Consider the following 27,719-nt stretch of genomic DNA (forward strand, 5'->3'; position numbering starts at 1 on the left):
AACACTCAAACACAGACTGCTGACATCTACTCAGGAAGTGACGTTTTCATCTATATTTTTTTTATATTTGCCTTCTGATGAACATTGTTACGATGCGCTGCCTTCACCTGATGTTCTGTTTATAATGTGAACATACTGATAATAGATCCATTGATATGACAGACTGTTTTTTTATTTCAATATGGCATCATTTAATAGGTTGTAGTTTCTGGGCTGTTTTCCTCAAAGGTGTCGGCGTGTAGTATGTTGATAAAAAATTCTGCGGAGGCAAGGCTGGGTGGAATGATAGAGCAATCTTTATTAAAACAGACTTGAGCCTAGCATCCGAACAGAGTGTGGCCACACCTCTGATATTCTCCAATCTAGGGCAAAGTAATGCCAAACGTTTTTGCCCCTTCTTGCCCTATCAGAACTCCTACGCTCTCGATCTTAGGAATTCTACCCAAGTGCCACCCCCCTTTCTCTGGTGTGGGGGCCTTTTTTAAAGTCTGTTCTCCATAACCGCCTACTTGTCCCAATTGGTTACTTTGGTGGGTTCAAGGTACATCTATCCAATGGGAAAGAAGAGAAGGATGGGTCTGCCTCACATCCTCTATGAAATAACTCTTGTGTGCGTTACTTAACTTTGCTGATGTCAGCTAAAGTGGACAGGATGGTCTCTCTACACTTAAATGACAATGTATACCTTGAGTCAGCTCTTAACCTCTGGTGTGGGCTCCTTCCTGTAGCTTATCTCTGATGCCCACCTCAGGGCTGGTCAGGGCCCCTGGTTATGGGGACCCTCACACTGTCACATTCCCGCAGTTGTCTAAGGAGAGCATCTGGTCCCATCTCATCCTGTCTTCCTCCTATTCACTATTGTCTTAGAGCCCAGGATGTGTAGGAAACACACAGATACTACAAGGTCAAATAAAATCATGTAGTTACATTTAGATATAAAGAAAACTTCAAACCATCGTCTTTGCATCAGGGGAAAAGCTGAGTGTTTCCCATCATGCACTGTGTTCTGTGGAAAGAAGAGAAACTGCAGCTGTCTGTATGCTTTAATCACATGTTGATATGTACGAGAGGAAGCTGGGAAAGAAACAACTTAAGATGTCATGATTTGACAAATACATAGTAATACTAAATGTGCACAGGAAACTTAGACCAGAAATCACTAAGATGTACCATCAGAATTAATGAGGAAATTGCAATTAATTAACCTTAAAGCATTGTTGTAATTTCTGCAAGTTTTTCATTTTGTTGAAGTTGTGAATCTTAGAAACTACATCTTAACAACTCAGAGCATCTGTAACATGATAGCTGTGTCACTCAAGCAAGGGCAATTGTGTCAGGTCTGCAAGGCCTGTTGTGAGAAAGAGTCCTCCATTGTAGTGATGGGAATGGCAGTTCTTTTTACTGTACTGAATCTCTAGAATCCGTTCAGCAAAATGATTCATTCAAAAGATTTGTTCACTGAATCGTTCACTGCTCTCCAACTGCCCGAACTGATAAGCAGCCAAACAATCCGTCATTCAGTGAATAATTCAGCCCTGCAGTTCACGTTCACTTACTGAGGGACGGAGCGCTGCTCTGAGTGGTATACATGCACTAAAATTAATACACGGTGGAAGTGTCCTCTGTGCACAGTAAAATCACTTAACATGATGCTACATGGATGTTAGCATCACAGCGCTAATTTTCGCAGTACGTTTACTGAATGTGAATCATGAGAATCATGAGTAAGAGACACAGCGCCACTTTCAGTACAGTACGTGAACGAGAATCACGTCCTCAGCGTCAGTTCTCTGTCTGCAGTAGGTTCGCGAATCATGAACGAATCACAGCGCGAACGTGATTCACGTCCTGGCGTCCCTCGTTCACGAACAACCTGCTGAGGACGTAAATAACGTTCGCGACGGCAGCTGCTGAGAATCATGTTTGCGAATGTAAGTGACTTTTATTATGCAGCAAAATCACTTAAGATGATGCTACATGGATGCTAGCATCACAGCGCTAATTTTAGCAGTACAGTTACTGAATGTGTATCATCTCCTCTGCCCTGGGTTAGTTACGGTTCCCTCCACTCTGCTTCTCTCTCTACACTCAGACTCATGTTTGGCACAAACCTCTCGGGTGGGCGGGCTTTTTCAGCATCAGGGGAAAAGTCGAGTCCCATCATGCATTGTGCTTTGTGTAAAGATGTCTGTATGATTTGATTCTGAGGCTCCAATCACATATTGATATATACGAGAGAAATCTGGGAAGGAAGCTTCTGAAAATGTCATTTGACAAATACATACTAATACTTAATGTGCACAGGAAACCTAAACCAGAACACACTGATGTGTCTGATCTGACAGCATTCTCACTTCCTGTTGGTTGGCAGGGCGTTTGCCATCAAGTAGTAAGTGAAAGAAAGGGGATCAGCAGCCTGCAAAAAGAGTGATGGCACCTACAAGAGGAACAGAATTGAAAATGCAAAGCTTCAAAAGTAACAAATAAAATAATGTAGTGTACAGAGAAAAATTTAAAATAAAAGCTCAATAGGTAACTTGTCAGCTGACTCTATTCCTGTAATTTATAAATCACTCTTGCATGGTTGTATGAAAAAATAAACTGATAGAGGAAATCTCACGACTAACATGATGTCCCCTGGTGAAAATGCAACCTACTATATACAGTCAGTGTTCATAAGTATGTATTCAAGTTTGTTTGTGTTTATCATCTGTGTTTTTGTAATGACATTATATGGACACAGTGTTTCTATGTATTTCTAATGTCACCATGTCCCAGATTCACAGCTTCCATCTGTCTGCAGGAGCAGCACCAGTTCTGCAGTGTTTCCATGTGGCAGCTGGATGCTATTAGCAGCTGGTTGAACAGTTCAACTACCAGAGCCATGTTGTGACAGAAGTACAATACAGCAGCGATATTAGTTACTGTTAAGTGTATTTGTTAGACTCTACATCAGTGGTCCTCAGTGGGCGGCCCCCGGCCCCGGGCCGCATCTGGCCCACCAGCCTCCTGTTTGCGGCCCCCGAGCTGTTATTCTTTCACTTTGTATTTTGGTTGGTTCAGCTCGTGTACACCGGGACTTGTCTCCATGCAAACGATACACAGACAGCTGGATCACTCACTGCTGTGAGTGCAACCTTTAACCTTCACTTTCAAGTTCCCATATTCTCATTTTGCCTGTTGTAAACAATTAAAAGTGGGAGTGTTGCAATCAAACGGCTAGAAGAAAGTGGACAACGAATATCTGCAACTTATCAAACTTTAACTTTACTAAATTCATTAAAAATTGCCTCATTATAGGCACAAATTCAATGACAGAGTAAGATGACACAACGATGCACTTATTGTTAACACATTTGAATGGCATACATCATGTGTTTTCACATTAATGTATCCTGTAACAGACGGGGAGTTTCTCCCAGCAAACACCCTCTCACTGACAGTGCCAACATTTTTATTATCCTTGTTAAAACTCAACACCATTAATCACAGAACAAAAGATGTGAATTAACCCACAACTGCTTATTTTGGTTTGTATTTTTCTTGTTGTTTTGAATGAACAGTACATTTTGTTTTGAACATTACAGTATTATTGCATGTGGACTGACCGACCTCAATACATGGACCTTTGAGTCACTGAAAAAAATCTTTGTGGCCCTTTAAGATTTGTATTCGAGTATCCCTGCTCTGCATGCTATCCGTGAAAATGTGATATATGGGTAAAAAAAAACAAAACAAAAAAACTAAAATACCCCCAAAAAAAATAAAAACTTTGGGAGTCTGTTATACTGCCCTCACTGGTGACTTCATCACATTGTCCATGTTCATGACTGTCACCCACAAATTGAAGGAATCAGGTACTGCAGGTGGATTGGGTGTCATCTCCTCTGCTGTGATATTTATTGGCTACATATGAACCAAGAACTTCATTAATATAATATAATCACATTATATTCAGCCCAGTTTTTGGTTTATTGGACTCCTACAGCTGAACTGTCTGTGGTCTGTTTATGAGGAAATCCAGTATTCAGTTCAGAGTGTTAATTAGTCATAAAAAATGTTAAATTAGATCAACTCAAAGTTTACGGTGTCATTTTTCTTGACTTTAGAGTTCATTATGTTTCATTATTTGGCAGTTTGTCTGGAAGATATTTTGAAGTGAACTGGGTGAATCTTTATGATTTTGTCTTCTCCAGCAGTTTTTGGGCAGTTTTCAGTTTGTGTCGCCAAAATGTCAAACTCATTCATCAAACATTCCTAGTGTGCAGAGATCTGAAAATAGATTCAAATATTAAGTCCATATTAACCAAACAGTACAGTGGATTATGTGATATATTTAAAATTCCAAATGGTGATGTTGAAGCAACAAACTGTAACTTCCTGGAGAAAGATAGTTGATTGTGAAGTCTCATCTACAGGTTATCAGATTCTGACATTTTGTTTTAACATCTGATCCGAGCTGCCAGTCAAAGGTGTCATTATTAGACGACTCGGAGATGAAACTCAACAACAACCAATCTTTCTCCAGGAAGTTACATTTTGTCACATCAATTTCAAAATCCAACGACCCATCCCGTTCTATAGCTCCTGTTCTGGCGTTGTTAACACCAACACTCCCCCGGTGCTTCAAACTCTGCACAGTTACCTGAGTGGATGAGCCAACAACAGCTACAGTTAGCAGCAGTTAGCAGTTTGGGTATGAATCTGACAGGTGGCCAAATTCAGCCATATTGCACCTTTAAATACATTTGAGACATTTTATTTATTATAAAGATTCGCTGCCTGGTGATTTCTGTTCAGCCAGCTGGCTCCTCATTTAGGTTTTTTCTAGTAAAAAGACTGAAAATGGAGACAGGTCATCAGGCTCAGTGACGGCAAGTTACACCTCCTACACATGGCAGCTGGTTTATGAACTTCCTGTTATATTTTAAAAACAGTGCTGAGATATGTGTTTCTGGAGTTGCCTTAATCATTCAGATCAATAAAGACTAACTTTTGTGGGTTGAAATGATGACAGATTTGGTACCTGCATGTTTAAATGTCTTCAGAAACACATTTCACTGGGCTGTTTTTAAAATATGAGAGGAAGTTTCAAAAAGCGCCGCCATGTTGGTCTGGTTTGAAATCCTGCAGCAGTATCAATAAATGTGAGTTGCAGGACTACTGACCACAGACAGAGGAGGTCAGAACAGCAAGCAGAGTGATCAAGATCATCTTCTTCCTGTCAGAGAGGAGACAGTTTTATTAGAGGAAGAAGATTTGACTTCATCAAACAGGACAGGTTTAAATAATAAACATTTTATAATGTACTGGTACACTTGGGTCTGTTGAACTTCAGAGAGTGTGTGTTGTATCCTGTTTCATGATGGACCGAATGACAGTAAGTGTAAATAAATAAAATCAACTAATTATGTTCCAGTTCTCACACACTTTATCTCAGTTGTAAGTTTTCATGACTCTAATTTAATAGATCCGCTTGAAGACAATAACTAGTTTCAACCTTCAAATAATGTTTAATGACTGAAATACAAAATGAGAATGTATTTGACCTGTTTGTGTGTTTGTCTCAACAAACACATGAAGAAGAAGTTGAAGACACAGTTTTCCTGCTGAGCCACTTCCTGGATGCATCTCATTAGTTTGATTCTGACCTGAAAGGAAAAAGTTGTTTATTTTCATTTAGTCTTAATGGTCATATGTCTGCATATTTCTACAAACACTTTAATCAACTTTCCATATGAAGACTAAGAATGATAGATGACAGTTGTCTAGTTTTAGCAGAATTATTACACTGAATTAACAAGAATAGTCAAATAAACAACTTTTCCTACAGTGGTCGAGCTATAAACTGAACTTTGTGGGGGTCTCTAAAAGTAAGCCTAACCCTAACAAATGTGGGGGCGGAGATACACAGGATCCTAGTGGAGCAGGTGCACCAGGTGTAATGGATACCAAAAAATCTAAACAAATAAAGGAATATATTCATGTAAAACTTTCGCCGAATGAACAAGTAGGCCCAAAATATAAGAATGTATTATAAACTGCATTTCACAATGTTTATAAAGTTCCATCTTTTGACCATGTTTTAAAATTGAGAATTTTGTAAGGGAGTCTGGTGACTTTCTCTGCATTATTTCTTCCTGAAAGAAGTAGCCTCCTAGTTAATGTGTTCTGGATTTGTACAGTTTCATACGTTTCCTGTTGATGACATATCATATGACAGTGTATTCAAACAGCTGATAGGAGGCACGATGCACCTCAGCCACAGAGGCACTTAAAACAAGAAAACCAGACCAGCTTTTACAGCGATGTCACGACAAACTGACATCTTTTTACAAGTAAAGGAACAATCTTAATGTAGTGAATTTAATGCCGAATTTACAAGAAGGGACCACTGAGTTAAAATGTTTTGTAGCTGATTCCCAAAGTTTGTTAAGTTTCTCCTCGTGATGCAAAAACTTTCAAAATCCCATGATTTCCTATGGGAATCCAGAATTTTGCCGATTAACATCAATACTGTTAAAATGACACATTACATTGCAAAATTCATTATTTGTGATTAAGATAATGCTTGTTGGTGATAGATTATTTCTCATCCACTGAACTTATGTAATGTGGAGCAGAATATGATCTGCTCCGGACTCCCTTGAAAGTTTCCGTGATGTTAAGAGACGGTACATGAGAGAAAGTAAATGATTATAAGTTGTCAAACAGCCACGACAGATTCTCCATCGTTGTTGCTTCTTTGTAAATTCGGCGTTAAAGACAAAATTCTAAGATGTCTCTTTCTTTGTAAAAAGTGTCATTTTTTGTTGCTTAATCGCTGTCAAAGCATGCTTGCTGCCTGTCTGAAGAGTTTCTTACTTCCCAGCGGTTGTAGCTCAACATTTACAGCAAATGTATGAAAGAATAAGACAGATTAACAGTAAAATGTCACATTTTACAAATACAGTAAACTTGCTACAATAAACTGCTTCTGGCGGTCCATGGAAAAGGTCACCAGCTATCATTAGAAAAACGCCCAATTTTGAGCTTTGTAGTGGTAAGAGAAACTCCATACACTTTGAGAAACGCTGTCTATACACATTCTTACTTTGTCTACCTTCTTCTTTAATTCGGCTATCGGTAAAAATCAATTGGTCAAATAAGTCATGTAGTTAAATTTACAATTAAACATAAAAAGTTGTACGGATCAAACTTCTTCCCATCGGGGGAAAAGTAGAGTGTTTCCCAGCATGCACTGTGCTCTGTGGAGAGAAGAGACAATTTTAAAGCTGTCTTTATGATTTAATTGTGATGCTTCAAACACGTATCGTTAAGATCGAGAGCAAATTGGAAAGGAAATAAACCAACTTTGCGTTCATTCTGACCATGTGCAGAAAACGTAGACCATAGAGCAGTCAGTAGTCACGCGTTACTGAAAAAAGGCCTGAACAGTTCACAGGTTTTAACATTATTTTAGGTTACGTCTGCATTTATCTCAGTTACCTAAAGGCACGCCCAGACGGAGATATTAATAGCAAACCACTTCCTTTATAACAAGTAACAGGATGAGAAGAATGGTACGAAGACGTGGGGGTCTGCTTCAGCGCTGAGACAGAAACCGCAAAATCGCACTGTTCAGTGCGCATTACTTTCATTTTGAAAGAAGCCAGAAGCGGATGACTGCATTTCATCATGATTTCATCTGGAGAAGACACTCGACCTAACAAGTGTAAGAGTTGATTTAAGTTGAATTTGTCAGCAGAGGTGTTACATTTTTACCAGAAAGTTACTTTCTTTGGCCAAATGTCTTTGTATTCTTGACTCCAAATTTTTGTTCATAGACACACATGTTCTATGAGATACATGATGCCAAATTCAAGGTTGTTTGTGTTTATTTGCAGTTGTTGTCTCGCGTCATTATATGTAGACACTGTTGAAAACACTGGCATTATAACACCAAACTCTGCACCGAAGGGTGTAATGCACCACTTGTTGTGTGTTGTTCCCACTGTTGCTTACTGAGATGTCCGCATACTTTTGGAAACTTAATTGTTTTGATTGAGGGAAAATGATTTTCTGTTCTTTGAATTTAGTCTTTTACTGAGTCACCATCAAAGCTGTTGGACTGAACTCTTCGTCTTCACAGTTTAAACACATGCGCCATCTTGTGTCAGTAATACAATACAGCAGCTTAATGTTAGCATCAACACCGTGTCCAGCCAGGAAGTCCTTGTGTGTAATAAGCAGGATAATAAAGACAAAGGAGTATTGTAAAGACTAAAGACAGACTGTAGATGTTGGTTGTGGTACATGTGAGGACTGAACTGTGATCACATGACTCTTCACCTCTGTCTCCTCTCACAGGGAGAAGATGATCTGCAGGATCCTGCTGCTCATCAGCCTCAACTGTGTCTGTGGTTAGTTTACAGCTTCACTTTATTACACTGTGATTCAGTCAATCAGTTAAAGTCGCCCACATGTGAGCAAACAGTTGATGTTGATGAGCCTCTGCAGCTCTGAGACGTCACTAAACTGTCCACAGAAACATGTAGATGGAGTTTAAAGGCTGCCATGTTAAAGCTGTCAGTGTGTCTGCTCCTCACTTTCCCTCTCTGTCTCCTCAACAGGAACATTTGTAGTGAATGTGACACAGACCTCCTATCAGGCAGAGGAGAACCACAACATCACACTGGAATGGACGTTCACAACCACAGCTGACACTTCAACAGACTCCCTTTTTATCTTCTGTGATCTGAGAACTGATTACAAAGTCTCAGTCCTGTTTGAACTATGTGCAGGTGTTGTGGTCCCAGAGTCTCAGGATCAGCAGTTTTTAGGACGAGTCCAGTGGGATAAAGACGTCCTCAGTGATGGGCGACTCAGCCTTCATGTGTCCAGACTCAGGACTGAGGACTCAGGCCGGTATCGTTGTAAAGTGTGGAGGAATAACGTTTTGAAATCCAGTGAATGTCGGCTCAACGTCTCTGTTAAGTTGGTTGAGTTGAAATCAGTTGAAATGTATTAATAGGATCAATTCAGCAGCTTTTCAGCTTTTCTGTTGTTTGGTCTCTTTACAGCAGTGAGGGATTGGCCCAAACCTGAGAGATCCAACACAGCAGGTGGAGGAAGGATCGGCCTCTACTGTGGACTGGGACTGACAGCAGCAGTGGTAGTTGTGTTGGTTGTTCGTTACATTTTATTTAACAACATTTCTCCTCAGGCTCCGGTGGAGGATCTGAGGAAATGGTCTGATCAACAAAACTTAATGAAACAATTTTATACGATGGACAGATCTGAACAGAGCAGCAGACTTTGAGACAATCAGGGCACCTGGAGGCGAGGATGGATCTGTGCTAATCAAACTCTGTTTTAAGGTCCTGGCTAATGTCCTGTCGCAGGGAAGCGAAATAAACAATAGGGGCTCAGGCTGATTAAACAACGTTAAATCGGGGACTATTGGGTGCCAACAGACATGCACTGGACAGGTGAACAGAGTGTGTTGGAGGATTGTGTTGTTTGTTTGTTACCTTTCATTTATTCACCGTCTGTCTGATGAGTCCAGTAGAGGATTTAGAAAAGTTCCAGCTCGGCAGGAGCAGAGGAAACCGTTTGATCCACAACTTAATGAGACCGTTTTTAACAACAATAATGGGGTTGATGGAGGAAACCTTGTTCTTCACCTTTGTTGTCCATTATTTCCACAGGACGTCTCATCAAACTCTGTCACTTATTAGACAGATCTGAAATCTGCTGTGTGTCAACCTCGTACACCACGTGTAGCAACTCTGTGCACTTTATATTGTTGCCTTTTTCATTTATAGCTCTATATTATCCCTTAATAAGATATGACATTAACATTGACAGTATATCCTGTATATCCTGTGCTGGCCTCCTGCAGGATGTAAAGAAGAATCAGGTGAACTTTAGAACAGAAAACATTCAGTTTTGATCATCAGTCCAGAATTTTTCAACACAACGCTTTAACCTTTTCTTGTTGTAATCTGCAGTTTGAACTGAAATGAAATGCTGCTGTTTAATTTGTGTTTGTTACTCACTGTCTGTTACTGATTGTCATTCTGCAGTGGCGGTTCGACACCCTTGATACTGTCATCATAGACAGGATATTGCATACCTTTATCCTTTGCTCGTTTCTCCTCTTCTTCTTTTCTTTTTTTTCTGAACTGGGCACCTGATGGCTTTGACCGCTTTCTGTCCATCTCTGTGTTTATTTGGCAGGGCAGTCCACAAATTCCCATCCCCCAACATTGGCACTCGCGACCAAAAGTCAAGACCAAACCAATTCACCTGGGTGACCTCTGAATCGCCTTGGCACCTATTTTTATTAGTCATTTCTCACGATTCATAAAAGGTGCAGGATTCATGGCCTGCATTCATAATATTATGAATGAGATTTGCTTTGTTTGGAAGAAAGTCAAGGTGTGACTGGCAACTAATTACATAATAATATTGTACTATAAATGGACCCCCGCACCCTCCCCCTTTACATTGCGTTTCATTTAAAAGACCCAGAGGTGAACTGTCCCCCCTGAACCCCTCCCCTTGGCCTTTCCCAGCATCTCTGTGCAGTGTGCATAATGCGTCAACTTCTAGGGGCGCCTGCAGCTGCAGGGGGCGCTAATTTGCCAATTTCTCAAACAGGCGATATTGATAATGGAAAACCGTTTTGCGGCGCCTATAATTTTTTTTTTTAAGCGGTCGTGCCGCCCCATACGTTATGGAAAAGAGACGCCGCCCTGGGCGGCTGCCCGGTTCGCCCATGCCCAAAACCGCCACTGTCATTCTGGCTCTGTGTGTGTGCGCCTGAAAGAAATGGTGTGATTTGTTGACGCTGGTGTTGAAGATGAAGGTCTATATAATAACAGTATTATATGATAAATAACCCTTTAATGGAAGATAAAGGATCTCTGCTTGTTTTTTGGTTTGTTTCCTGAGGACAATTATCATCTGTTTATATTGTATTTATTATAGTCACTGTTTGTTTATTGTCTTCAGTGTATGCACCTCCTTCATCAAGACAAACTCCTTGCTGGTCTAAATTCCTTCTTGGTAATAAATCTGTTTCTGATTCTGATTCTGATGACAGTAAAATAAAACCTTCTCAGCTGCAGTCATGTGTTAATGTCAGCAGGTGGCGCCAGTGGTTTCCAACCTGTGACAACATGTGGATCAGCTGCTGCTGCAGAGAAGATCAGATACATCATCAGCTGTGAGCTCCAGTTAGATTTACTCACAGTCTGTGCAGGAAGAGGAGGAGAACTGAAACATAAAGGGTGTGATTGTCTTGGTTTCTTTACCTTAACGATAGCTGACGATATTTTGGTCTTTATTAAAGAGGCTTATAAAACATGACTTGTATTGTTTGTAGGCATTTAGTTGATTTTCCAACACAACGTTTTGTTCTTCCAGTTTGACTTCTCTTCTTGAGAAAACATAAACTGAAGGTTCAGTTACAAACTCCTTTACAGGCCACAGTTATGACTACATTTGGCAGACACTTTTGTCCAAAGCAATTTTGCACACATACATTGATTAATACACTGATAGCTCTGGGTATCGATACTCAATAACTTTAAGGTATCGACCAAATAACCCCGTACCAAGTGGTATCAAAACTTCTCCAGACAATCTATACCTACATTCGATCCTTTTTCTACCCAGATATTGAAAGAATGACTATTTGTACGGTTTGTACAGCCAGTCACCGCAAGTGTTCTCCAATTTAATGCTTACACCAGGGAGGGTTTTCTCCACCAGAAGACACATCGCATCTGTTAATTACAAATGATAAGATAATTGCTGACTACACTAAATTACTCATGTCTTGTGTGTTAAAACCTAGCTTGGATTTTATGGAAATGAAAGTTGCTAGTACGTAGGTTTGTGTGCTAGTTTTCACAGTCTGTCATGGATTCCCTTCTACCTTCACCTTGTTTAGCATCCATACCATAGTTTTAGCTTCTGTAGCTGCTAAGTGTCATTTGGTTAATGTTGGTCCCTTAACTAAGCTTAATATTAGTCCCCCCTAATACCTCCACAGCTCCTGCTGCTGAGGTCCCCAGACTAACCTAAGCTCCAACCCAGAGCTTCAGTGCCATCCTCTGAGATAGTCTTAATCAAGTGAGCTTGATTTTAATTCAAATATTTACCTTGATACTCTGCCACAGCCGCCACACACATCACGGCTATGATTAGTGACGTCTGGGTGATGAAGACTGCAGGTGTTGGAGCCATTTTAGTGATGACCAGGGTGGCCCTGTGTGAATCATGGCAGTCTACTTATTTTAATTGTAACAGGCGTTGGGCACAATGAGGGTCTGTGGATTTCGACCGTGAGACGCGAAGTAGGTGTTTATTTTGAGAGATTTTCTTTTTTTGGTATTATGTGCAATAAATGGATTGACGTAGCCAAACAAAGTTTTCTGGCAGCTGGTACAAGGAACCAGGAAGCATGCCATCTACAGCAGAGCCACGTGCACTGCTGACCAAACCAACGGTGAGTCGACAAGAAGTCAGAAAGGTCCTCTGTATGGAGTTAGTGACACTCTGTGATTATCCGCATCTGCTGTTCGTTGTCCACCAAAATGGAACAGGTTGGGAGTTGGCTAGAAAAGGAAGTGGGGAAGAGCAGAACCAGAACCGACAGCAACAGGACCCAGAGACCAGAATCCCGAGGAGGATGCAACTGGACAGTGGAGGAAAGTTTCTTCTGGACCGAGCCAAGAAGAAGGCGGCAAAGGGAAGTGCTACCATAAAAATACATGGCCATAAAAAAAATGTGCGCACACAAAAGAACTAACAGGGAAATTCCAATGTATCAGTGATTTAGTTAAGAGGCAACTTACATTTAAAGGTTTACACCAGGGGAGTAAAGTTTATGATAAAAGCTTTATTTCTGATGTAAATATCTTTTTTTGTGGTGGAAAACAGGCAAAATGGATGTGAATCAAGTTACTGATGTTGATTTGTGTGAAAAGGAAGCAGCTAACAGAGATGCTCAATATGAGAGGGGAGAGACTTTCGTCAGAAAACGATCAGTGAAGCTTACAGCAAAGGCTTTGCTTTCTATGACCAGTGATTTAGAAAAGCTCAGCGAATCTATACCAAGAAAATGTTGGCAAGCGTCTCAATTAAAAGTCGAAGCAGTGCAAAATCAAGTCGATCTAACAAATCCTCTTTGGAAATAGCACATGAAACCAAGAGAGTCACGAAAAAAAACGAAAAAAAAAAAACTTTTGTCATGATGCAAAGCTCAAAGCGTCCGTCACATTGAGGGGAGATTAAAATGTATCTGTCACAAAAGTAGAAAGGACCGAAAATGCTATTAATGTTAATTCTACACTACACATTATTCAAAAGCAATTTGAAATATCTGAGCTGCTAAAACAACAACAAAGGGCGAGCCACCTTCAGCCAAGAGATGTACCTGATTTTGAAGGTGACCCTTTAAAATTCAAGTCACTCATTCAAACACTATGGGGAGGTGAAAAGTGGAACTTAAGAGGACTGCATGTATTTTCTGGAAAGATACGCAGGGTGGCGTCTACGAGACACTGTACAAGTTTACATATGAGTCCCGAGAGAGGCTTTGAAAGGCTAAAACCCTCCTACAACAGTATTTTGTCAATGCAACAAAGATCACAGCAGCTTACATGGAAGAACTTGACCTGCAGTTGAGAGTGAAAATGCTTCCTTGTTTCAGGGTTACGTTTTATTCCTATGTGGGAGCATCAATGCAATGTGTGATTTGCAGGACACAAGAAAAGTTGACAAGTCTGCTAATCTTAAAGCAGTCATTTCCTTTTAAACAGAGGGAGCGATTCAGAAGTTTAGCGTGTGATATTCGTGGAAAACGAAAGCGCAAACCAAATTTCAGTGGCATCATGCACTTTGTGGAACACCAAGTCTAGCTCTCGTCTGATCCAATTTGGGGATATTCAAGGCACTGAAAAGGGATGTGCACCAAAAATGAAATGAGGAAACTTTACTACAACTGTGCTATTAACTACAACCCAAGGAACAAAACCAAACTGAGAGACACAAGGAGCAACATCAGTTGTTTATTCTGTTCACAAAGTCACTTTTTGGATGGATGTCAACAATTTGCTAAAAATAAACATTGTGAAAAAATCAGTTTCGTAAAGGATAAAGGGGTTTGCTTTGGGTGTCTTAACACTAGACATCTGAGCAAACATTATAAATAATGCAAACAGAGCCATCCAACAGCTTTCCACATTCCTGTCAAGAAAAAAAAATACTTATACATACACTCCAGTGAACCTGAACTGACTGTAAACAACATACTTGTGTTGTTTCAAGCCTTTGGAAGCAAAAAAGGAGCCGTTAGTAGTAGAAAACTCCCAATTCTTCCTGTTCAGGCGAAAGCAAGAAAAGGCTACAAAGTGATTCAGACCTATGCATTTTTAGACAATGGAGTAACATCAACTTCTGGAGGACCCTAAAGACCTGGAACCTCTGACGCCAGGGTTGTTTGATCGTAAGGATCAGTATGCAAGAAAAAGATCGACACGGGCACAATACATTTCAAAATCATTTTGGAAAAGATGGTCCAAAAAATACCTCGCTGCATTACAGGAAAGACAAAAGAGGAACAGAACAGAACGTAATCTTGCAACAGGAAACATCATTTTGATCGCACATGCCACTGCCCCCAGAAATCCCTGGATGACTGGGAAAGTAATCACAACATTCACTGACAAATCAGGCATCATCAGATCTGTTCAAATTCAAACAGACACATTTGTTATTGAGACCAGTAATTCAACCGTTTCTATAGGTATTGAATTTTGACATGTTAACCAGAGTTACCAGATAGAGTGTATTGTTGTGGTTCTACATTTTGAGAATTATTTCATTTATTTGATTGTTATGAGTTTCGTCTTTATGCCTTCATGTACGTACATAACTGTGATTGTTGTGTCTTGCACAGCCACGAACAATTAGGGGCCTGTTATGTTTTAATTGACCTACTAAATGATAACATGTTAACACAAATAGCTTCTCTCATATTAAAGGATTTATTCACATTAAGTTCGCATTATAAACAGAAGATCAGGTAAAGGCAGTGCATTGTAACAATGTTCATCACAAGGCAAAGATTAAGATAAAAATAAATAAAGACTTCCTGTGTGTCCTGTAACATCATACAACACACGGGAACAAGCAGATCAGTTCAACTTGAAACTTCATGACATCCTGCAGGAGTCCAGTACAGAAGTCATGAGATATGAATCATAATGTCTTATTTCATTATAGATAAAAATATATATATATCATGTAGAGAAATGCAAAATATAGATTTAACCATATAACCATAGATTTGTCCATCCGTTTTTTTGTTACGATCACCCGGCGCTTGCCATTCATTATCCCCATTTTTAGATGTATGCTTAAGAGCCTACAAATGTCTCACCCAGGCTCCTTCTGTGGCCTTGGGTGAGCTGTGGCTGCACCTGTTAAAAACCTGTTATAAATGGGGGAATCAAACATTGGTCTTTTATCAGGCTCAAACTCACTGTTAGCGCACAGGTGGGACTGCGAGTGGTATTCTCAAATCTAATTCTATGCATGATCATGACCCAGTGTTCTTATTTGCCACTACAGCAGCTGGTCATGGAGTGACAGACTTAAACATACCTCCCGGTCGTGGCTCGACGTGCAGTGTTTTTATCAGTGTTGTACAGTGTTTTTTTTTTTTCCTTCTTCTTCTTCAATTTAACTCTTTGAATGCTGTAGAAAGCATTTTTATATCAGATTTAAATGAAGTTAATAAATGTCTCCAAGGATTCAAGGATTTCTCATGATTTCTCAGAGCTTGATTAGCACGGATCCATCCTGGAACTCTCCCCTTTCCTCCTTGGTTCCCTGATCAGATCTGTCCGTCATATAAAATTGTTTCATTGAGTTTTGTTTATCAAGCTCAGAACCTCCACTAAAGGCTAAGCAGAAATGTTGTTCATCAGAGTGACAGTGAATAAATAAAATGCAACAAACAACCAACACAACTACCACTGCTGCTGTCAGTCCCAGTCCACAGTAGATGCCGATCCTTCCACCACCTGCTGTGTTGGGTGTCTCAGGTGTGTCTGTGTTGGGTTTCTCAGGTTCGGGACAAACCTTCACTGCTGTGAAGAGACCAAACAACAGAACAGCTGAAAAGCTGCTGAATTGAACCAGTTTATAAAGTCCACTGACTTCTAGTCAATCAACTTACCAGAGACATTGAGCCAACAGTCACTGGAGTTCCAAACGTTATTCCTCCTCACTTTACAGCGATACCAGCCTGAGTCCTCAGTCCTGAGTCTGGACATATGAAGTCTGAGTCGTCCATCTCTGAGGACGTCTTTGTCCAAATGGACTCGTCCTACAAACTGTTGATCCTGAGACTCTGGGACCACAACACCTCCATGTAGTTCAAAAAGGACTGAGCCTTTGTGATCAGCTACCATCTCACAGAAGACAAAAAGGGAGTCGGGGGAAGTGTCAGCTGTGGTTGTGAACGTCCATTCCAGTGTGATGTTGTGGTTCTCCTCTGCCTGATAGGAGGTCTGTGTCACATTCACTACAAATGTTCCTGTTGAGGAGACAGAGAGGGAAAGTGAGGAGCAGACACACTGACAGCTTTAACATGGCAGCCTTTAAACTCCATCTACATGTTTCTGTGGACAGTTTAGTGACGTCTCAGAGCTGCAGAGGCTCATCAACATCAACTGTTTGCTCACATGTGGGCGACTTTAACTGATTCACTGAATCACAGTGTAATAAAGTGACACTGTAAACTAACCATAGACACAGTTGAGGCTGATGAGCAGCAGGATCCTGCAGATCATCTTCTCCCTGTGAGAGGAGACAGAGGTGAAGAGTCATGTGATCACAGTTCAGTCCTCACATGTACCACAACCAACATCTACAGTCTGTCTTTAGTCTTTACAATACTCCTTTGTCTTTATTATCCTGCTTATTACACTCAAGGACTTCCTGACTGGACACGGTGTTGATGCAAACGCTAAACTGTTGTATTGCACTTCTTACACAGGGTGGCGCCAGTGTTTAAACTGTGAAGATGAAGAGTTCAGTCCAACAGCTTTGACAGTGACTCAGTAAAAACACATCAGCAGCTGTTTGGTTCAACGAATTAAACGGAGAAAACAGAAAATCATTTCATTTAACAATAAAAACACTTTTTTGTTTCATTAGATTTTTACAATAAAAACACTCGAAGTGCCCCGAAAATATGTGGACAACTCCGGAAGCAATAATGGCGCCATCTAGTGGTGAAGAACATAAAATACCCCACAGTGTGCTGCATATATACTGTAGCATGACGTCGGTGTTTGATTTAGTATTTCACTTCTTTAATGATTCAAACTGAAGTATAAAACTTATATTATGTTGTAAACATGTGACACTGAGACATCATTCACATCACTGTCTCACAGGACATCAGGAGCTCACAACTCACTGTTTGACTGAATACTGATGAATGAATGTGTTTAACTGTGTAGATCTGGCACGTTATGTTCCACTTACCTCAGCATTTTATTTTATTTACCTCAGTATTTTATCCTATTTTATAACTGCTTTAGCATTTTATTGTATACAGTACTTTTGTCTTTTGTGTTTTTGCATATTGTATATAGACATTATTGTTTGTTAATGTTTCTATATTGGCCCTTATATTTTGATTGTACTTGTATTTGAATATATCTACTGCTATGATGACCTTACGGGAACTCATCGATGTAGATATCAGAAGGTAGAGGTAAATATAAATACTCACTCTGGTTAGTTTCATCGGTATAATCTAATCAGACACAACACGAATGGAAATGAACTCTAGTAAAATGTCGTGATTACAACAACTGGGTTCTCAGGACAGACATATCGTATAGTACTCACATATCAGGTCTGCTGAGCTGAAGACAACTGCTGCTCCACGTGCATGTAAGTTTCAAAGATAGTTTGTCTTTTGCGTAGAAAATCTCACACATATCATCATGTTCCCCTGGTTAGTTTCATCGGTATACTCTAATGAAAGACAACACGAGGATAAATTGTGTCCCGTTTAAAATGTCATGATCACAAACTGTTGCTCTGTAGATACAACGTTGGTGTTTGTTACGACCGGCTCGTGGGCCGCAACAAAAGAGGAGATGTGCAGCCAAACTTAGTTAATAATTAAACAAAGTTTATTTAAAGTAAATAAGACTCATAAGGAAAACTCAATCATGTGGGATGTGGAAGTCAGTATCAGTGGTGTAGGAAAGTGTATGGGTGTAATGGTTAATGTGAAGTGCATGTTGTAAGTGCGAAAATAAGTACAAACAAAAGGAAAACCAGCACGCTGGCAAGGTGCTGCGTGGAGTGCCGAACAGAGAGAGATGGCGTCAAAGAAGGCGGGGTTAAATAGGCCCGACTGGGAACACTGGCCAGGTGCTCCCTGTCAACCTAATGACCACTGCATCAGACCTGCAAAACAAACAGACAACCACCAACAGTGCACTATACACAACACCCAGGCCTGGGGCCGTCACAGTGTTTCATACACAGTTTGTGAAACCGCTCCCTGAAATGAACCTTCCCCTTTGACGATCTGTTGCTTAAGCAGTCATTTCTGTTTCCCGCTAGTGTTTTTCCTTGATAATTTCCTGCGGAATTTTTTCTAAACCACGTGCAAATGTCAAATTCGGCTTTACATTGGTGACACGTCACTGGGTCATGGTTTCCCACTTATGAGTCCAACTACAGTCATTTAAGTTGTTTACTAAACACAGGTCTCTTGTATATCCACATATGTGTTTGAAGCATCACAATTAAACTACAAAGACAGCTGCAATTTTATTCTCTTCTCTGCACAGAACACAGTGCATGATGGGAAACACTCGACTTTTCCCCTGATGGAAAGAAGAGCAGTTTATATTAGTTACTCTTAACTGTATTTGTAAAATTGTATATGTTCACAGTAGAAAATGTCATTCATGGCTAAAAGAAAGCAAACACAAAAACTTCACACAGGCTTCGACAGCGATGAGGCCACAAACTGACTCTTTTTACATGGAAAGAAACATCTTAATGTTTTATATTTAATTTACAAAAAGCATCTATGACGTACATTTTGCTGTAGTTGTTTCCCAAAGTTTCTCCTCATGCACCAACTCTTAAAATCATGTGATTTGCTAAGGGAGTCTGGCATACTGCTGTTTATGGTGACAATAGTTACTGTGTAAAGTATACTTATTTGTATTCTAATAGATTTTGTTATATTTTTATTGAAACTGTTATTTCGTTCCTTGTTACCTATTTCCCTGTGATTTACATGTGATTTTCTCACAAGGTGGATCAATAAAGAAACATCTTGTCTTATCTTACATATATGAGCTTGTGAGTCTTCAGTCATTTGTGGACGAAGAAATGAGAACAAGTCTTCATCATGTTGTGTTAAAATATGTGAACTCCAAACACACTGTGTGTGTTGTGAGGATGAGGAAGTAACTTTTGCTCAACTTGTGACTTTCATCACTGGCCAACACTCAAACACAGACTGCTGACATTGACTCGTTTACAGTGACTGTAGTAAAGTTTAAGAAGAACCAGAATAATATTAATGGTAAATACATAAAACAGAGTATGGTATTAATATCAAAGATAATACACTCATTTGTCTGGTCTAACGGTCTAGGAGGGAAAAATGTCTAACAAGTCTTTTACTGCAGCTGAGATGGTTTAATGTGTCCCATTACCACGTCGTGCCACGTGATGTTTTCATTTATAGTTTTCACATTTGCCTTCTGATGAACATTGTTACAATGCGCTGCCTTTACCTGATGTTCTGTTTATAATGTGAACATACTGATAATAGATCTGTTGATATGACAGAAGCTGTTTTTTATTTCAATATGGTATCATTTAATAGGTCAAATAAAATCATGTAGTTACATTTAAACACAAAGAAAACTTCAAACCATCTTCTTTCCATCAGGGGAAAAGCCGAGTGTTTCCCATCATGCACTGCGGTCCGTGGAGAGAAGAGAAACGTCTGCAGCTGTCTGTATGATTTAATTCTGATGCTTCAATCACATGGCGATAAACACAAGAGGAAGCTGGGAAACAAACAACTTAAGATGTCATGATTTGACAAATACATACTAATACTAAATATGCACAGGAAACTTAGACCAGAACTCACTAAGATGTACCATCAGAACAAATGAGGAAGCCCCAATACTTAATCCAATATGTCAAAATGTAAAGTCCTTAATCTTCCATCCTTTACTTTGTTCAAATCTAAGTAGATTGATAGTCACATGATTAATAAAGCATCAATTTGTTGTAGAAGTATCTGAAAGTGTGTTGAGTGTAAAGATTGTGAGAGTTGTTGGAAGTGAGAAAAAGTTCTACTCTGGAAGGTGTAGGTCACTGAAAACTAACTGCTCAGTGTTAATATTTAACATTGAAGATTCATGTGTTTATCATCAGTTGTCTACTTATGGAACTAGATATCTGCATATTGATGGGATACTGGATTCCTTTAGCTGACTTGAGTTTGTGTGAGTCACCCACTGAAGTGAATCAGGTTTTCGAGTCACTTGAGTCACTTGAGTCAGTCACCCAGAGTGTGCAGCACGTTATTAGTTTTCTAAATGTCATTTAGAAACGTGATGGGGCGGAACTGCATGAGAGAAACTGCAACACGGTTGTAGTTTATTTTTTTGTTTTTACATACATACACACACAAACACACACTTACACACATACACACAAACACACACGCATACATAGATAAATACTCATTTTGTATTGAGAATAGTTTCTGCGCCGTCACTCAGAGACTTCCCGTGAATGGAGCGGAGCAGCACACTGCTCAGGTGAGGGAGCGGCTCTCTGAGAGCTCGGGAGCAGGGAGGGAGGGAGGGAGAGAGAGAGAGAGAGAGAGAGAGAGAGAGAGAGAGAGAGAGAGAGAGAGAGAGAGAGAGAGAGAGAGAGAGAGAGAGAGAGAGAGAGAGAGAGAGAGAGAGCTGTGAACTGCAGCTACTGGCTCAGTCAATCGCTCTTTTTCTGTATCAGCCTGTGATACAGTTCAGCTCGGGGCAGAAAGGAGAGCAGACAGGGGAGTTGAGCTGAAATAATGACAAGAGCCGTTGCTTTAGCCACGGAGCTAATGCAGCAATTAGCGTGATGCGTTTACACAAGTGCAGTTAGAATAACAGTTGTGTAGCATGTCTCCTCTTTACAGTTAGCTGGCGGTAGCAGCAGTGAGTCAGTGAACAAGTTAATGGAGACAATGACTCGTAACTCCCGAATCAGTAAAAAGAATCTGGAGTTTTGAAGGATTTGTTCACGACTCGCACATCACTGATTTGTGCCAGATGAAACAAACAAAACTTCTTAAACGTCAAACAAAAATAGGAATTTGAGAGAACATAAAACTCATTTTAAAAAATAAAACTTGCAATCAAATAATTTGTCAAATAGTGTAAAGTATTGGTCTTTTACTCTTGTGATAATGTGTTATTTTGTTTACGGTTCCCTCCATTCTGCTTCTCTCTCTACACTCAGACTCTAGCGCATGTTTGGTGTCTGATCTGATATGCACGAACAGCAGCAGCTGTGTCAAGTTTCAGGAAGTCAGAAAAGGGAAGTGGTAACCAGTGTTAGATTAGTAGAGGCTACTGAAGGAGGACCATAATTATGAATGTGAAACAATAACAATTTAAACTACTCACTTTACAGACAGAATTAAAACAGAATTTCAACAGATAACTTGTCAGTTGACTCTAGTCCTGTAATCCACAAATCCCTCTCGCAAGGTTGTATGAAAAAATAAATTGATAGAGGAAATCTCAGGACTAACATGATGTCCCCTGGTGAAAATCTCGTGTGTGTGACAAGATTTTAAAAATGCAACCTACTATATACAGTCAGTGTTCATAAGTATGTATTCAAGTTTATTTCTTTTCATCATCTGTGTTTTTGCAATGACATTATATGGACACACTGTTACTATGTATTTCTAATGTATCAGTGTTACAACATTGACAACATGTCACCATGTCCCAGATTCACAGCTTCCATCTGTCTGCAGGAGCAGCACCAGTTCTGCAGTGTTTCCATGTGGCAGCTGGATGGACAGTTCAACTACCAGAGCCATGTTGTGACAGAAGTACAATACAGCAGCGATATTAGTTACTGTTAAGTGTATTTGTTTGACTCTACATCAGCGGTCCGCGATGGGCGGCCCCCGACCCGGCGGCCTCCTGTTTGCGGCCCCCGAACTGTTATTCCTTCACTATGTACTTTGGTTGGTTCAGCTCGTGTACACCAGGACTTGTCTCCATGCAAACGATACACAGACAGCTGGATCACTCACTGCTGCGAGCGCAACCTTTAACTTTCGCTTTCAGAGAAGTTCCTGTATTCTCATTTTGCCTGTTGTAAACAATTAAAAATAGGAGTGTTGCAATCAAACAGCTAGAAGAAAGTGGACAGCAAAAATGTGCAACTTATTGAAGTTTAACTTTACTAAATTCATTAAAAATTGCCTCAATATGGGCACAAATTCATTGACAGAGTAAGATGACACAAAGATGCAGTTATTGTTAACACATTTGAATGGCATACATCATGCATTTTCACATTAATGTATCCTGTAACAGATGAGGAGTTTCTCCCAGCAAACACCCTCTCACTGACAGTGCCAAAATTTTTATCATCCATGTTAAAACTCAACACCATTAATCACAGAACAAAAGACGGGAATTAACCCACAACTGCTTATTTTAGTTCATATTTTTCCTGTTGTTTTGAATGAAAAGGACATTTGGTTTTGAACATTACAGTATGTGGACTGACCAACCTCAATACATGGACCTTTGAGTCACTGAAAAAAATCTTTATGGCTCTTTAAGATTTGTATTCCAGTATCCCTGCTCTACATGCTTACTGTGAAAATGAGATATATGGGTAAAAAATCACATAAATACTTTGGGAGTCTGGTATACTGCCCTCACTGGTGACTTCATCACATCGTCCACGTTCATGACTGTCACCCACAAATTGAAGGAATCAGGTACTGCAGGTCCCGGTTGGGACGCCTGGGATCTTTCTGTGTGGAGTTTGTATGTTCTCCCTGTGCAAGCGTGGGTTTTCACCGGGTACTCCGGCTTCCTCCCACAGTCCAAAAACATACTGAGGTTAATTGATCATTCTAAATTGTCCGTAGGTGTGAATGAGAGTGTGGTTGTTCGTCTCTATGTGTAGCCTTGCGATAGACTGGCGACCTGTCCAGGGTGTCCCCTGCCTTCGCCCTAAGTCAGCTGGGATAGGCTCCAGCCCCCCCGCGACCCTGCAGAGGATTAAGCGGCGTACATATAATGTGTACAGATGATGGATGGATGGATGGAGGTACTGCAGGTGGATTGGGTGTCATCTCCTCTGCTGTGATATTTATTGGCTACATGTGAACCAAGAACTTCATTAATATAAAATAATCACATTATATTCAGCCTAGTTTTTTGTTTATTGGACTCCTACAGCTGAACTGTCTGTGGTCTGTTTATGAGGAAATCCAATATTCAGTTCAGAGTGTTAATTAGTCATAAACAAAGTTAAATTAGATAAACTTAAAGTTTATGTTGTCATTTTTCTTGACTTCAGAGTTCAATACATTTCATTATTTGGCAGTTTGTCTGCAAGATATTTTGACGTGAACTTGGTGCATTTTTATGATTATGTCCTGGTGATTTCCTCTGAGCCAGCTGGCTCCTCATTGAGGTTTTTCTAGTAAAAGTAGAGGGTGTTTGTGTAAATAACTCTTCAGTTTAACTTCTTGTATGAACTGTTTCTCATGCATGACGTGCTTTCAATTTGAATGACAGGACTGAAAATGGAGACAGGTCATCGGGCTCAGTTACGTTCAGAATCACCACTGTGATGTTACCAGTTATTAATGTGTCCTGTAAAGCAGTTTGTAACTGCCTTCAGTTTATGTTTTCTCAAGAAGACTCTGGAAACCACTGGCGCCACCTGCTGACATTAACACATGACTGCAGCTGAGAAGGTTTTTTTTTACTGTTTCGTTAGATGTCTTAAGGAAAAAAGAGAAGCAGGAATCCTTTCATCAAAGTGTTATTTATTATATAACATCTTTATTATATAGACCTTTGTCCTTCACACCAGCATTAACAAAAAATACCAGTTTTTCATTCAAGCACACATACACAGACACAATGACAATCAATAACAATAAATGAAAAAACACAAATGAAAAAGCAGCACTTCATTTTAGTTTAAACTGCACATTACAACAAGTAAAGGTTAAAGCTCTGCAGGAAAAAGTTACATCTATTAAAAAATTGTGGACAGATGGTCAAATATGAAGGATTTAAAAAAACAGAAAAAGTAAAATAACAAAACACAGATAACTCAAAGTGCATATAGAGGGATCATATACAACAATATTAAAGACAAACGTGTCTTTACAGATGCTTCTAATGTTTTCAGTGGTTCACTGTTCTTCAGTTAATTTAATGTTTTAAATTTAACTGAATGTTCTCTGTTCTATAGTTCACCTGATTCTTCTTTACACCCTGCAGGAGGCCAGTACAGGATATACTCAACTCAACTCAACTCAACTCAACTCAACTCAACTCAACTCAACTCAACTCAACTCAACTCAACTCAGCTCAACTCAACTCAACTCAACTCAACTCAACTCAACTCAACTCAACTCAACTCAACTCAAGTCAACTCAACTTCATTTATAAAGCACTTTAAGCAGCCATAGCTGGGACGAAGTGCAGTACATAAATAGGAAATAGAACATAAAACATAACAACACAAAAGACAATATCAAAAACAATAAAACAATAACAATAAAAACAATAAGACACTAAAACAAGAGCAGAGTCTCATGCTGGGTTGAAAGCTGAAGAATAAAGATGGGTTTTAAGATTAGTTTTAAAAATGGACAGTGAGGGGGCTCGTCTGATGTGTAGCAGGAGGACGTTCCATAGTTTGAGACTGGCAACAGAAAAAGCTCTTTCTCATCTGAGCTTCTCTCGGTACCTCCAGGAGCAGCTGGTCAGCTGACCGGAGGCACCGGGCAGGACCGTAGGGATGGAGCAGCTCAGAGAGGTAAGGCAGGGCGAGACCATTTAAAGAATCTTAAGATGAACTCTACAGTGCACAGGCAGCCAGTGGAGGGAGGCCAGAATGGGAGTAATGTGCTCCGTCTTATGTGCTCCAGTTAAGAGGTGAGCAATACATATACAGGATATACTGTCAATGTTAATGTCATATCTTATTAATCATAGAGGCAACAACATAAAATGCACAGAGTTACACGTGTTTCTCAGCATTATTTCAGTAAAGTGAACACACAGCAGATTTCAGATCTGTCTAATGAGTGACAGAGTTTGATGAGACGTCCTGTCAAAATTATGGACAACAAAGGTGAAGAACAAGGTTTCCTTCATCAACTCCATTACTGTTTATCTCCTCTGACTCTTTTATCACAGACACTTACTGAACAACAGGCAGGATGTGTTTCAACCGTTTCCACTGATCCTGCTGAGCTGTAACCTTTCTATAATCCTCCACTGGACTTTGTTTCTTAGACAGGGAATAAATAAAAGGTAACAAAGAAATAGAGGTGAGATCGGGCCTAAAAAATCCAGCCCGACCCGACCCAGGCCCGCGGGTATTAAAGTCCGACCCAGCCCGACCAATTAACTTGATTTGCAGGCCCGAGCCCGAAGCAAACCCGAAATTTCATATTTTATTTGTGAGGACTCGGGAGGAGGAGGGGTGATTTATGATAACAAATTAAAGCCTGTCTTTTGTAACGAAATCTAAGTTAAACAAGACTGTATAAACATTTACATCTTTTATATTTCTGTGTCTGCAGAGGTTACATTAAACGACAATTTTCCATCATTGACGGATTTTTTTAAGAGTTGACGGGAAAAATTTAAGGCTGTCCATCATTTTGACGGGTTGAAAATTCGGCCATAAACCACAGCAGCAGTACGTCCTTAAGAATCTAGCGCGGCACTTTAAGAGAGAGAGGCAGAGAGACAAAGAAGAACAATGACGGGTGGATAATAGACAGAGACAGTAGTTAAATAGCAATTACCTTACAGCGCCTTCTCTGTTTTATCCAAGTTATTTATTTCATAACAAGTATTCCTTAGTTTCGTATCTACACATCGTTTTAGTATACATTTTTATAAACATATATTTATTAAAAAAAAAAAGTCTGCGAGAGAGAAGCCCGACCCGACCCAAATGTAATGATTGACATTTTAGGCCCGACCCGACCCGAATTTCGGGTCGGGTCGGGCTCGGACTCGGGCTTGGGCTTAAGATCTTACCTCTACAAAGAAACCACACAAGTAGCGGGTAATCCATATCCAACTGACCCTGTTCAGCTATCATTGTTGTTAAAAATCATTAAGTTGTGGATCAAACTCTTTCCTTGATCCTGCTTAGCTGTAGAATTTACTCCACTGGACTCTGATTCTTAGACAAGACAGTGAATAAATGAAGGCGATGAAGAAAACACACAACAAACACTGCTACTGTCAGTCCCAGTAGACAGTAGAGGACGATCATTCCCCAACTGACCCTGTTCGCTCTCTCACTGTTGGGTCTCTCAGGTTCGGGCCAATTCCTCGCTGCTGTAAAGAGACCAAACAACAGAACAGCTGAGTTTGTGACATATTTCTCAGATACTGTGAGAATGAAGTGAAGGATTGTGGTCGTCCTCAATACTTCTTTTCAGGTTGATAGTGATCCAAAAAAGTTGCTGAATTGAACCTGTTAATAAAGTTCTACTGACTTCTCCTCAGCCAACTTACCAGAGACATTGAGCCAACATTCACCAAAGTCCACACCATAGTTTGTCCTCACATCACACAGGTAACAGCCTGAGTCCTCAGTCCTGAGTCTGGACACATGAAGTCTGAGTCGTCCATCTCTTAGAATGTCTTTGTCCAACTGGACTCGTCCTACAAACTTTTCATCCTGAGACTCAGTGACCACAACACCTCCACGTAGTTCAAACAGGACTAAGACTTTGTGATCAGTTTCCATCTCACAGAAGATAAAAAGGGAGTCAGGCGAAGTGTCAGCTGTGGTTGTGAACGTCCATTCCAGTGTGATGTTGTGGTTCTCCTCTGCCTGATAGGAGGTCTGTGTCACATTCACTACAAATGTTCCTGTTGAGGAGACAGAGAGGGAAAGTGAGGCGCAGACACACTGACAGCTTTAACATGGCAGCCTTTAAACTCCATCTACATGTTTCTGTGGACAGTTTAGTGACGTCTCAGAGCTGCAGAGGCTCATCAACATCAACTGTTTGCTCACATGTGGGCGACTTTAACTGATTGATTGAATCACAGTGTAATAAAGTGAAGCTGTAAACTAACCACAGACACAGTTGAGGCTGATGAGCAGCAGGATGCTGCAGATCATCTTCTCCCTGTGAGAGGAGACAGAGGTGAAGAGTCATGTGATCACAGTTCAGTCCTCACATGTACCACAACCAACATCTACAGTCTGTCTTCAGTCTTTACAATACTCCTTTGTCTTTATCATCCTGCTTATTACACACAAGGATTCTTTGACTGGACACAGTCTTGATGCGCATGCTAAGCTGCTGTATTGCACTTCTGGCAAAAGATGGCGCCAGTGGTTAA

This window comes from Acanthopagrus latus, chromosome 10 (genome assembly GCF_904848185.1).
Source record: "Acanthopagrus latus isolate v.2019 chromosome 10, fAcaLat1.1, whole genome shotgun sequence".
Lineage (NCBI taxonomy): Eukaryota > Metazoa > Chordata > Actinopteri > Spariformes > Sparidae > Acanthopagrus > Acanthopagrus latus.